At 45.3% G+C, this 13,622-nt stretch overlaps 1 protein-coding gene across 1 annotated transcript in view; it reads left to right on the top strand.

The window, feature by feature from the left end:
- Nucleotides 1–13,622, top strand: part of FSTL1 (follistatin like 1) — a 51,025-nt gene that overhangs the window by 15,426 nt on the left and 21,977 nt on the right. The gene's annotated exons all lie outside the window — the stretch shown is intronic.

The following is a 13,622-nucleotide window of genomic DNA, read 5'->3' as shown; positions in this document are numbered from 1 at the left end:
TTCCAGGGGAGAGTAGAACCACAGGGAGAGACATACAGAGCCTAAACCCATGTTTCTCAAACTGAGTACTGAGTGATGTTAATATATGTGCTTGGTTAAATGGTTTTTTAGTTGCAAGACTTCAGAGCCTTATAACGTTCATGTGCATTATTTATCTTCCTCTCTAAAAGAAAGTACTATAAGCAATGTTTTCCAGACATTTCACCACAGAAAACCATTTCGAAAAATACCATAGGGCTTCCCTGGTGGCGCAGTGGTTGAGAGTCCGCCTGCCGATGCAGGGGACACGGGTTCGTGCCCTGGTCTGGGAAGATCCCACATGCTGCGTAGTGGCTGGGCCCGTGAGCCATGGCCACTGAGCCTGCGCGTCCGGAGCCTGTGCTCCACCAACGGGAGAGGCCACAACAGTGAGAGGCCTGAGCACTGCAAAAAAAAAAAAAAAAAAAAAAAACATAAATATTTAAAGACTAGTGGAACAGTTTGGAAATATGGGTCAATTCTAGACAGATTTCCATAAGCAGAGTCTGTTTACCCCAGGTCTTAGTGAGCTTGCTGAACTCACTTCCTAAACTATAATTCAATTTCATGAAGAAGGCATGGGACTCATCGGGATCCCAGGGCCAGTCTGACAGAAGATTCTTCTGAGCCTGACTCTAGACTGGACCATTGGCATGTCCATGTCTATACCTACCTAGAACTGGCTGGGGTTTTTTATTAACATCTTGAAGTATCCAGGAATCTTCTTTTCAATTTTTCACTTGCCCCATCCATACCCAGTCAGTCCATCAGCAAATTCTGTCGGCTCTGCTGTCAGAGTATATCACCTCTCTATTGACTGTTCTGTCTCCATCACCACCACCTTAGTCCATGCCACCATCATTTTGTACTTGGACTATTACAGTAGCATCCTAGCTGCTCTACCCCTTTGCCCTCTAGCTTTCTCCATCTACTTCTCTGCACAGCAACCTGAGCAATCTTCATAAAGCCCTTATATAATCACGTCACTCTTCTATGTAAAACCCTCCACTAGCCCTCATCTCATAGGAATAAAATATAGGGCTTCCCTGGTGGCGCAGTGGTTGAGAGTCCGCCTGCCGATGCAGGGGACATGGGTTCATGCCCCGGTCTGGGAGGATCCCACATGCCGCGGAGCGGCTGGGCCCGTGAGCCATGGCCACTGAGCCTGCATGTCCAGAGCCTGTGCTCCGCAACGAGAGAGGCCACAACAGTGAGAGGCCCGTGTACCACAAAAAAAAAAAAAAAAAAGAATAAAATATAAACTTCTTACCCGTGCCCTACATGCTCCAGCCCTCGCTTGCTTTTTCTAGCTCACCTCTCACTGCTCTCCCCGTTGGGCCCTGTGTCACAGCCACAGTGGCCTTTCTCCTGGTCCAGGAACATGACAAACTCCACCCTGCTTCAGAACCTTCACACTTTCCTTCTGTGTGAACTGCTCCATTCATCCCTCAGGTCTCAGCTCAAAAGAGTGTTTCCTAACCAGTCGATCTAACTGGTGATCTCTCTCCCAGATTTCTCTGTCAAACTTACTCTATATTCTTCTAAACGCTCATCACAATCTGAAATGATCTTGTTATCTGTGTTTACTCACTGTCCTCCCTCTAGAATATGTACTCCTTCAGGACAGAGCCCTTCTTTCTCCTTTACCAATGAATCCCCAGCACCTAGAACTGAGCTTAGCATATAATAGGTGCTCAGTAAGTAATTTGTGGAATTAATCCACTGGCCAAATGTATTGATCAATGCACTCTAATATCTCATCTGCAGTATGAGAAGATGCATAGTATCCTGCCCACCTCAATCATTTCTGTGCCAGATTCTGCAAGTATATTGTGCACCTGCGAAGGTGGTTGATAGCACGTGTCCATCAACACTTGGCTTAACCTTGGACATGGTAGTAACGCTGGGCTTGCTTAGTCTGAAACCTGGTTCTCATTCTCTCAGGTCCAGGTAAAGTTGGAATTTACATAGACACTAGCTGAATAGTAAATATTTTTATTCTTTCTTTCCATGATCAGCAATTCTGAATTAACTGGGCCTCATTCCCAGAGTAAGCAAATGTCCCAAGGAATGTAAAATAAAGCATTAAATTCTGTTATCAGTGATTCTTTGCCCCAAGGCCTCTGGTCAGTTTGTCTTCTGACCTCACCATTTGCTGAGACCTTTACTTTTTTGGGAGGATTTCTGCTTTTGTTCTTCTGTTTCATTTGAATGGCACCTTTGATGTCCCCAGTATGGATAAAACAATGTCTCTGGATTTCCATATTAGATCTCAGAGAAGTCTTCTTTCCTGGGGGAAGTTCCACCAGAGGCACAGTGAGTGGAGTCCCAGGGAACAGACCAGCCCCTCATCTGCAGTTTTACTCTCTAAACTCTCCTGCCGTTGACCCACAGACCACGTTCCCGACTTCCGCTGCATCTTGCTCCACTTTTCAGTGAAGTCAGTTCAGTGTGTGGCATTTCTCTCGTGTTCAGTCAGTTAAAAATGAAGGAGAACAGAGCTTTAAGAACTATACCGCCACATAATACTTGGGAATGTTTTTACCACAAATGATAATCTGTGTGTAGTTACTGAGCTAGTGGGTTTGGGGTAGAGTTTCTAATGCAGTCCTTAGGGAAAACAAAATGAACAGAAAAGGAGGTCTTTGTGCATTGTTGGTATAGCTTAAGGGTCTCACAGCATTTTAATCTCTGCAAAAATAGGGAGTTTGCTACAATGGAGCAGGATACCTGGCACATTCTCACTAGTGGGCCTCCTGTCAGCTAAGGCCTGATTGGCCAGCACGAGTAGGTTTTGCAGCTCCTTCCCCCACAAGCTCTGGCTTCCCAACTGCTCCAAGGAAAGAACGCAAGGCAGGAATATCTCAGGAAGAATAGAATGTGCATGTTTTCATTGACTTTAATCTCAAGGTACTAAAAGTGCATGTGTGTGTGTGTGTGTGTGATATTATTGAAAGCTGGCGGCAACAGAGTAAGTATATCAGTAGAGCGGAAAAATGAAAAAAAGAGTTTTGAGAAATATCCACCTCATTGTGAAAGTTGTCCATGGACTTCTATGCAAAAAAAAAAAAAAAAAAAAGCGGATTTAAGTAGTTAAGAGAAGGCTCAAAATATGTAGTTTAATTAGCCCTTTAACACTGTTTCATGAGATAAGCCATACAGTCTTAAAATAGGAGGTAGCAAACATTTTATCTTCCTTATAGAGGAGACCAGGAGGGTGAAGTGCCTTGTCCACAGGCATTGAAAGCTGAGTCAGAATTAGGCTTAAGTGCCCATGATGCCTGTCCATTTTCAAAGGACTAGGTATTCTTTCAGTTTCCTGGTCTCAGACGCAGCCCAGCATGCTGCCTTCCCCATGTGATCAGATAATATCTGTTGACTTCTATAATACACACCACTTCTAAAACATTCCCAGTTAAAGTCTTAATCTTTCTATATAAACTCTCCTCCTTGATTCAGCTCTCAGCAGTGTGTCAGAACTCAGAACTTACTGTTTAGAACTGTGCTGTTCAGTAGGAAAAGGCACTAGCCACAGGTGGCTCTTGAGCACTTGAAATGTGGCCAGTCCCATTAAGATGTGCTGTAAGTATAAAATATATGCCGGATTTCAAAGACTTAGTATGAAAAAAAGAGTGTAAAATGTCTCATTAATAATTATTACATGCTGAAATGGTAACCTTTTGGCTATATTGGCTTAATAAAACAAATTATTAAAATAATTTTATCTGTTTCATTTGGCTTTTTAAAATATGGCCACTAGGGCTTCCCTGGTGGCACAGTGGTTGAGAGTCCGCCTGCCGATGCAGGGGATACGGGTTCGTGCCCTGGTGCGGGAAGGTCCCACATGACGCGGAACGGCTAGGCCCGTGAGCCATGGCCGCTGAGCCTGTGCGTCCGGAGCCTGTGCTTCACAATGGGAGAGGCCACAACAGTGAGAGGCCCGCATACCGCAAAAAAATAAAAAATAATAAAAAAATAAAAATAAAATAAAATATGACTACTAGAAAAATTTAACTCATTTATGAGCCTGGTGTTATATTTCTATTGGACAACACTGCTCTAGACAGTTGTCACCTAACCATATGTTGCATTTAGCCACACATTGTCTTGACTTAGCTCTTATTAGATTGTGTTGTTCTGTTATTTAAAATTCCATCTTCTCATCTAAACTGTCACCAGCTTTAGGGACGTGGACTATGCTTTATTGTTCCTTGAGTCCCTAGCATCTAGCATGATGTTTGGTATTTTGTTGCTTGATTATTCCATATTTTGCTGACTTTCTCCAAAATAGGTTTTGTCCAATTCCACTCTGGACAGTGATAAGGAAGTGCAGATTAAATTGTTTGGAGTGTAGCTTTTTTCAAAAGGATTGATTTTATGTAATTCTTAATTCGTTCCAGAAAGATTAACATTCCTCTAAACTGGACTATTAAAACCCAGGAAACATGCAGTGGGTGCTGGAATTTCCTGACACTCCTGCCCAGCAGAGAGCAGCAGTTTAATTGATGATTAAGGGTCGTAATTGCCACCCAAAAATCTTGGGGAAGCTCTACATTAAGCTCAGAGATTTTGAGCCCCATTTTCCAGAACCTGTCGGGGTATAGGTCCAGGTAAATAAGGCACATTGGCCCCAGTGGCTGCCAACCTTGAACCAGGGTTGAGAGGAGAGGGCTACGACCAGCCATGATTGCTAAGTAACTGCCAGGAACTCTGACCAGATGGCTGTGATTCCCAGAGTCCCTGAGAAAATACTAGGGGATGCACCCTGGGTGGCCTTACCCTTTAAACATCCTACAGTTTTGTAACTGAGGTTGTGGCTGGACCACATGCTCATAATTTCTAGGCTGGCTGTATTATACCTAAAATACAGTCATTTCTGCTGGTTGCCTGGGGGAGTCTGACCTTTCCCTGGGTTTTGTGACCAGAGGATCCCTGAGCCACTGCTTTTGGTTCTGTTGTTAAGGAATATTTAAGAATGTACCTTTAGAAACCTCCCCTCTTCAGGGGGAGATTTATTAGGTCTCACTGCTGTGGAATGATCCCACTCCATTGACCACATTATTGCCGTAAATTCATTGAGAACCATCTCCCTTTGGCAACGATGCATGAAATTAATGGCTGTCTCTTTAGAGAAGTAGTTAGAAGGATTTGTAATGACAAAGATTTTGAAATAACAATGGTCTCATCTGCCCAGGTTCCCCAGCTTCGCAGCAGCAGAACCCCATGAATATCCTCATGTGGCAGTTGAATCAAGGGAGATTAAAGCTACAAGAGGCAGCCCAGGCCCAAAATAGTACTTTCTTTGGGTTTTTCATCTTTCCTAGGTTATGCCCTGGGAAAACTGAGTCCCAAAATCTATAGCTGGGTTTCTAGGGTCTCATAGACACCAGGTAAGAATTCCCACATTATAAAATGAAAATAAGCATTTTCCACTTGGGCAGCCTAATAATTAAGGTGACCATGTGTCACAGTTTATGCCTGTTGTCCAAGTAATCTATTTGAAAGTTCCCCCTTTTACTCTCAAAAATGTCCCAGTTTGGCTGATAAAATGTATCATTGTCCTACTATGAGCACGTGTTCCCCCACTTAAGCTCACATACCCCTACTTGCCCTCAGCACTCATCCAGCATCCCCCTCATAAGAGGAGCTAGGCTCCATAGTGATATATAAATTAAGCCTGCAGCTTCCTTCACTGGTCCTCAGACTCAGATCCAGAAAGCTCCTGGGGCCAGAGACTGCCCAGAGAACAATATCACCTGCACAAACTCTTCTCCAAGAATCAACTTCCTTTGGATACCATCTGAATGTAGCCGTTCATTTGCATTTGGAATTGCTCTGGGTATGTACCTGGGCAGTGAGAAGTGAGGAGGAACTGGGTAGGGAGAGTCCTCAAGAGTCTGGGAGTGGGTAGGCTAGACAAACAGACCCTGCTTGTGGAGCCTGAGGGTGATGACCACCACCTGCCTCTGGCATTTCGTTGGAAGATTGTATTCCTCAGACTCCAGGTTTTCCCCCTACTTCCCCCCAGTGCCCCCCTCCCCCTGCCCCTGTCTGGCAGTTGCCATGACAACACAATGTCTGAGCACTTCTAATTACATCTGTCTATTTCTCCTAGAACCATACCGAGCCACACATATGGAGACTTCATTAGTCCAGAGTTTCTTGCTGGGTTTTAACCCCTTCTGCATTCCCTGGGCTGGAGAATAATTGCCAGGATGCTTGCAAACTTGACAGATGCTTTTCAGCTACACTACCCCAAAAGATTCCCAGGGCTTTGTCTATGTCTTTAAAGAGGAGACTTAGGCTGCTCTGCTATGCTGGGTCTCTGGGTCTCTGTTCTATTTTGTTCCAGTCAACCCTGCCTTCTTGGCTTTTCCCCTACCCTCTTGCCCCCTCCATTCTGTCAAATGGTCTCAGCTCTTGGTTGGACATCACAGTTCTTTTTCCGCAAGCACCAGGGGAAATAAATCACTCGGGCACAGCTAAGTCTTTGCCCTGCCCTGGCAACTTGCATTTCAGTGTATTCCAGCCCACTGCAAGGTCAGCCTAGTGGGTGAGCCAGAGGAGAGTGGCTAGAGAGATTCTCAGACTGGAGGAGGGGTAGAACAAGGCAAGAAGCCTCTTTTTCTCATGTAGGAAGACTGACCATCTTGCCTTCCTTCTACCTCAGGGCAATGTCGGGTGGGGTTCCTGAGAAGAGGTAACACAAAACAGCTGCCTTGATAATAAGCCCATTTTCACAATTTCTCTTGGCCTCTTCTCAGGTGCTTCTCTTCATCTCCACTTCTCCCTTTTATAGGCCACCTTGTTGGGCTGCTCTTGGGTGGCCTGTATGCTACACTGTGAAGTCCCACCCAATTTTGCCCTCCCTGAGGGACCTCATATTTCTGCATGACCTCATCTTCCACCCTCCCTCCCTCCACCAGATTCTCATTCCCTCAGCGTATCAGCTAGGTTATATATTAATTGTGAACAAGGACATGTCTGAAAGTCATTTCAGTCCCCCATTGTTCTCCTGTCCACTTCATCAAAACACACACACACGCACACCCCAGTGTCTTTCTGTGGGTCTAAGACAATCTCTAATTAGTGAAATTCCAAGCTAAATATTTATGGCCTGGTGGAAAAGAGTTGGGTCTTGAGGCTATTTCCCCAAAAAGACTGGTCCTGGAAGGGGGCAGCCCCAGGAGGGAAGCTGGAACAGGGGCTGGCTTTCTGCCCCTGCTCCAAGTCCTTAGGGCAGTGGGGTTCAGTCCCCCTTTCATACTTTCAACGAAGGTTGACTGAGTGTCACGGGGTGCTATGCCAGGACCTGTGACAGGAGTCTAAAACATAATCCTTGTCCTTTAGGAACTTATAGTTCAGAAGACAAAATCTGCACAATCAATTAAAAATTTTTATAAGTGATCAAAAGGAGTTCATACAGAGAGGAATGAGCGTTCAGAGAAGGAAGGAGGAATTCATACCAATCAAAAGGAAGAAGTCACTGAGGATGGAGTGGTGTGACTTGAGCTGAGCTTTGAAGGACAGGAAGAATTGGGGCAATCCAGACGATAAATCAGACTTCCCAGATGGTGACATTATTTTTTTAGCTGGTCCTGTGGGACATTCTTTGCCCATCTGAAGGTTAACGAAGCAGATAACATTACCTCATGGTGTTGACATTTTCAAAGGGTAATGAGTTCTCTTTTCAAACGTAGAACCTCAGGTGCCCCATACCCTTTATTTTAGTCTGCTGTGGCCACCTGCTCTACTCACAGACACCTCCTGAAGCGCCTGTAGCCAGAACACCTGAGAAATGAGGATTCTTGGAGGTGAGAAGGCCAAGTAAACAATGAAGTCACCCAAAAGAGAGGAAGAAGACTGAGCCACGTGCCAAAGACCTGGTTAAGTGTGGCCAAGTAGGTGACAGTGTTGGCATTGGTGCCAGGTCACGTGAACCACCTTGGAGAGTAGTAGATTGCCTTTCAGTTTTAGGGAGAGCCCTGTGCAAACTGGGATGATGGAAAGGAGCCACAAATGGTTATCCCCCAGTTCAGGGAAGGTACCCAACTTCTCTGCCACATTGGATTCCTTCCTTAGGACTTATGTGATACCAGGAGCTACCTAAATTGAGAAGAGCCCAGGCCAAAAGGGCTGGTGAGGAGAACTTGTAGCTCTTAGCCTGTATTCATATCTCTTCTGCCTTCCACCAAAGCAGGGGAATAAATCCTATGTTCCACTCAGAAGTCCAAAGAATGTGAATTCTCTTTTGTTCAGGGCTTGGGAAGCCTGGGGAGGTGGAGGGTTGGCTTGCCCGGGAAGGAGTGCCGGGAATGTGTGGGGATGTTGGTCCAGATGTGGCCAGCACTGCAGGGGACACTTCTAAAACTGGCTCTCAGAACTCTTCCACAGCGGCCCTAGAGCTGTCTCCCCTCTTTAGTTGAGGGAATTGGGACTTAGGTGTGTGGGTTTTTTTTTTTTAACTTTAATCAACCATTTTCCTTGAACTACATGTGGAAATAATTAGAGCATGAATGCTGAGTAAATGTAAGTCCTGGCAGTCCCAGACATACTTCAGTGACAGGTTCTTGGCAGGAATGAAGAATTGTGAATCTCATGTGAATTTCCTTTAGCCATTCTCTCCCTTCTTTTCTTCCCTTTTTTTTCTTGCAAGGCAAACACAAATAGAATAGAAGTGTTATTAATGGCATTCTGGGGGAGTAGAGGGTTCCAACCAGTTAACTAAGAGTGAAATCAGGCCACTCAGTTGGGGTCCCATTACTGCTCCCCTGATTTCCTCTGCCATGATCCAGGAGGGAATGAAAAAGCATTGCTTATGAAAATCCTTTGACTATGAAATCCAACTTTAATTCCCCCACCAAAGCCCAGCAAAAACCCTGAAACACCCTCAGGAGGGTCTATACATAACCAATATCTTTAGTTTAGTTGAGGTTAGTTTCCTTGGGAGATTAAAGTTTGATATTCAGGAACACCTGAAATAGTAAATTCCTGTGCTTACTAGGTAAGAGAATTCTAACAGTTTAAGGGACTTTGGCATCATCAACAACACTTGCATTTATAGATGGGGAATCTGAGGCCCAGAGAGGTCAAGCACCTTGCCCTAAGTCACACAGTGTGTTAGAAGCAGAGACATGTCCAAGGCCTCTCTCCAGGCTCTTGCACCAATTCTCTTTACATAGGACCTCACTGCCTCTGCCTGGTCTGACCCCTGGGTTACTGATTCAGGTTTTAGCAGAGGTTTAAAAGTTTCTCTGTGGGTTTTTTTTTTTGCCTACTTCGCAATGTTTGCCAAAGCATTTCTCATGCAGTGCCATTCATCATCCATTTCTAGGAGCTCTCTAGACTTCCTGGTTTTGCTCCCAGTTTTCTGAATGTGCCTACTCTGCTTTCTTGGCTGGTCTGCCTTCAGAGCCCTCATACAGTTGTGCAGGCTCTTCACTGCACAAGGAGGTGAGGGGGGCTGAAATCCAACCCACACTCTGCTTGCCAAGCCCTGTAACCTGGCCCGGTGTTGCATCTGCCTAAAGGGGAAGACACCTTTTCTGATTTGCACAAGGACCCCATGGGCAACCTGCCTTCCTTCCTGCTGCTCTCTGTGCTCATCTTGTCCCTTTCTCTCAGTTGCCCTCAGCCCTCCATTCCCATCCTGTCCTCCTGAGCTCATTTGTTCTCATCATCTACACAGATGATGTCCAGATGTGCACCTCCAATCCTTTATTTTCAACTTAGTGGGATGTTTTACTGTCCCTTTAGACTAATGTCCATAACTGACTCATCATTGCCTGCCCCCCTTTCATTCAGCCCCTTCCCAGGGCTCCACTCTGACAGACACACCAGCAGCCTTCCAGGCTCTCAAAGCCAAAGATCTTGGCAGCTCCCTGGATTTTCTCCTTCCTCTCTTCTGTCTGGTATGTTGCCAGATCCCCTTGTTCTTTAGAGATTGCTCTTGGATTTCTTCCTTTCTCTGAATCCATGTCACTACCTTCCATGAGACTCATCACCCCAGACTCTTTCTAGCTGGTTTCCTTGTGCCCCCAATTCCACCTGACCTGTTTCTTCCCACATACCACCACCCAACTGTTCTTAAAACCCTCCTGCTCAGAAACGTACAGATTTTCTGTCCAGATTCTACCATTCTTCAGGACGAGTCCCACCTCGTCCATGAAACCCTAAGGTCATCCCCATTTACTTCAGGACTGCATTGGTCTGTGTGTGTTAGTTTCATCTCCCGGACTAGGTTAGAAACTTCTGTGAAGGCAGAGGCCACATCCTGTACTCTTTTAGAGTCTATGCCACAGGACTTGTACCATGCTGGTCACAGGCTGTTATCCTTTTTTTTAAAAATAAATTTATTTATTTATTTTTGGCTGCGTTGAGTCTTCATTGCTGTGCGCAAGCTTTCTCTAGTTGCGGCGAGCAGGGGCTACTCTTCGTTGTGGTGCGCGGGCTTCTCATTGCGGTGGCTTCTCTTATTGCACAGCACGGGCTCTAGGCACGCAGGCTTCAGTAGTTGTAGCACGCGAGCTCAGTAGTCGTGGCTCACGGGCTCTAGAGCGCAGGCTCAGTAGTTATGGTGCACGGGCTTAGTTGCTCCACAGCATGTGGGAAATTCCCGGACCAGGGCTCGAACCCGTGTCCCCTGCATTGGCAGGCAGAATCTTAACCACTGCGCCACCAGGGAAGCCCCTGTTATCCTTCTTGTTTGTTGTTATAGGCATTATCAAATATGCTTTCTGAGAGGTCTAAACTCCTTGCTTTGGCTTTCACTGAAGAAGACTAGAGGACTATCCATACCCTCTGCTTTGTCCTTTAAAATGGACAAGTCTCAGGCAGATGGTTGGAAAACAGAAAATGAATACCATGCTCAAACCTAACAGACTAATTCAGGGTGGAGAGTGGTCTGGCTTAAATGTTTCCATTCAGGTTTCTGATGAAACTGAAGGGTGAAATTGTGAAACCAGGGAACTTACAAAAAGCACCCTTTAGGAAGACTGCCACACTATCTTGGGAATTTCCAGGGGTCACTCTGAGGACTATTGACAGATAGTGGGGAGCCCAATAGCCCCTGTCACAGTGGCATCATTGCATGTGCCTGAGTTGGGGAGATAGCATGGCACTCCACAGGAAGACACCCAGCTCATTGCTGTGGACCATGACCTGAAGGCGTGAGAGCAGAAATGCCTACCTACCTCAGTCACAGCACAACTCAGAGTTACAGCCTCCTCACTGCCAACGGGGATGAATACTCCACCCTCACAGACCCTTGTGAGATTATTTTCAGTCCATGTGAAATATATTTCTAATATATTTCTAACTCTGTGCTTACTAAATGCCGCTATTTGCTTATGCTATGACTGGACAAGACCATTGCAGAAAACTGAACTTACCATTATATAGAAACCAAGCATCCAGTCTGCCATGCTGTATCTGGGCCACCTCAAAAAAGTCCTAACATATGGAGGGGGAGGCATTCCAGAGGTGGCACATGAGCAGCTGGGAAGGTGAAAGGGCTTCCGTATGAAGATGGCAGTGTAGATCCTTGTGTGACAGGGCCAGCACTTAAGAGAATGTGACAGAGTCTGTAAAATAACAAAGGCAGTGGTTAAGGTAAACAGCTTTGTCCCATTTGAAATTTGAAAGTAGGCATTTCCAGGCACACAATACATTATCACATAATGAGTAGAAAATGTGCTGTCCTGTAAGCTATGATAGAGGCTGAACATAGAAATTAATACAATGAAAAATTAGATAATTCTTGAATGACAGATCCATAATAGAGGTTTTTTGGGTTTTTTTTAATCTTAAGGCTAATCCTCTTGGGGGTGATGCAGCCCTTATTTTGATATCATAAAGCTTAGCCATGCCTTACCCCAAACATCCTGAGTGCATTGTCACTGGCCACTGACACTGACATCAACCTGAAGAACCCCAAATGACATTTAATGTAAAAAACGTTTACTGAGCATTTTTCTCTGGCAAGACAATGTGGTGAGTCTGTGGGAAGCCAAAATGTGCAGGCGTTTAGTCTACTTGAGATACGCTTTGTGTGCATAAAATATTAAATAGGGCTCTGACTAAGAGACTAAAGCCCTCAAAGCCTTCTTGTTTATGGTGAGTCAGATTGACTGAGAAGCTAATTAAGCTTCAGTTTCGGTCCTTTTACTTGTTAAGGCCCACTTCCAAAGCCCTGTGCCCAATTTTGCAGTCATAGTTGTATATTCTTTTTCTTAAGCGGGGCCCCTCAACTTGTTTAAGCTTCAGGCCCCACAAAACCTGGGTCTGGCCCTGGTGCCTAAACCTTAAGATGAGGGATTGGTTGTGAGCACCCACGAGGGAGGGACAAACACAGTGCCTATTGCCAAGCACATCAGAGCAACTGCTAGAGTCACTCCTTCCTCCTCTTTCCCGGAATATGTAGGACGCAGCAACACACTCTTCAGAGAAAAAGAATCAGAGAATTGAGCAAGCTCACATGATGCTCCAGCCATATTTCAAGGTCCTGAAGTGGCCTTGCTTTCTTCCTGGCTTTCTGAGGCCTGTGCTACTGGGTTCCATTCCAGAACGGCCGTCCCAGCCTGTGCCCCACCCAGGTCTCCTGCTCTCCCCAGTTCTGTGAATTCCTTTGTCCCCAGCTCTGGTGCTCAGCGTATCTGAGGGGCCCTGGTGTTCCTGTGAAGTTTCCATGACTAATTCTGGCAAAGCAAGGAGAGCCTTTCTCATGTCAGCAAAGCCTCTCTGTCACAGAATAGTGGCAAGGGGAGCCAAAATTCCACCTTGGCATACGTAGCGCTGTTTTTTTCAAAAAGAAAGTTGGGAAGGAGAAAAGGGATGGAGGGGACAGAGCCGACCCAGTTCACATTAGTGAAGTGCTGATGGTATATTAAGCTGACACTTTTATGGCTTTGCTTATAAGCTTCCTCCCCTGCCAAAGCACACTGTTCTTCCAGAAATTGTTTTACTTCAGAAGACTCTTTTAAACATTCGAAGCATATTTTATGTTCAGGCTTAGTGCTGCTCAGCCCAGAGACTCAGACACCCTGTCACTTCTACTGGTGGTTTTGCAAATAAGTGGTTTTCCCATGGCTTGCAAAGGATCTTTTTCAAGTGCAAAGATAATTTCTGTTGTTGTTTTTTTTTTAGACCTTGGATCCAAGACAATACCTTTTCTAGCTCTGATTTGTAGAGAGGCAAAGTGGTTTAGTGGAAAGAGGGCTGGAATTAAAGTCTGGAGACCTTGGGCCAGGACCCAGGTCTGTACCCATGAGGTCTTGGACCAGTCGATACAGCTGTGAGCCTCCATCCATTTCTTCTTTATCACAGGATGTTACATCTGGAGGGGCCTTAGAAGTAACTCCTGCCTGCGTATCCTAAAAGGTTTTGAAAATAAAAGTAATAGTAAAAATTACAGACTCATCAAAATTGCTATTCAAACAAGGTATCATTATCACCATGCAGTGGCTCAGAGAGGACATTTTTCCCTGGTAAAAGTCAGCAGTGTTCCCGGTCATCTTTTACCAAGGGGAATTTGAATTGTGCAGATTAACATGAGACCAAACCCCCAGAGCATGGCTTGCAACACATAATGAAAACAACATAAAAGC

Source organism: Mesoplodon bidens (assembly GCF_964165515.1).
Source record: "Mesoplodon bidens genome assembly, chromosome: 5".
NCBI lineage: Eukaryota > Metazoa > Chordata > Mammalia > Artiodactyla > Ziphiidae > Mesoplodon > Mesoplodon bidens.
This window is presented reverse-complemented; position numbering and strand designations above follow the sequence as displayed.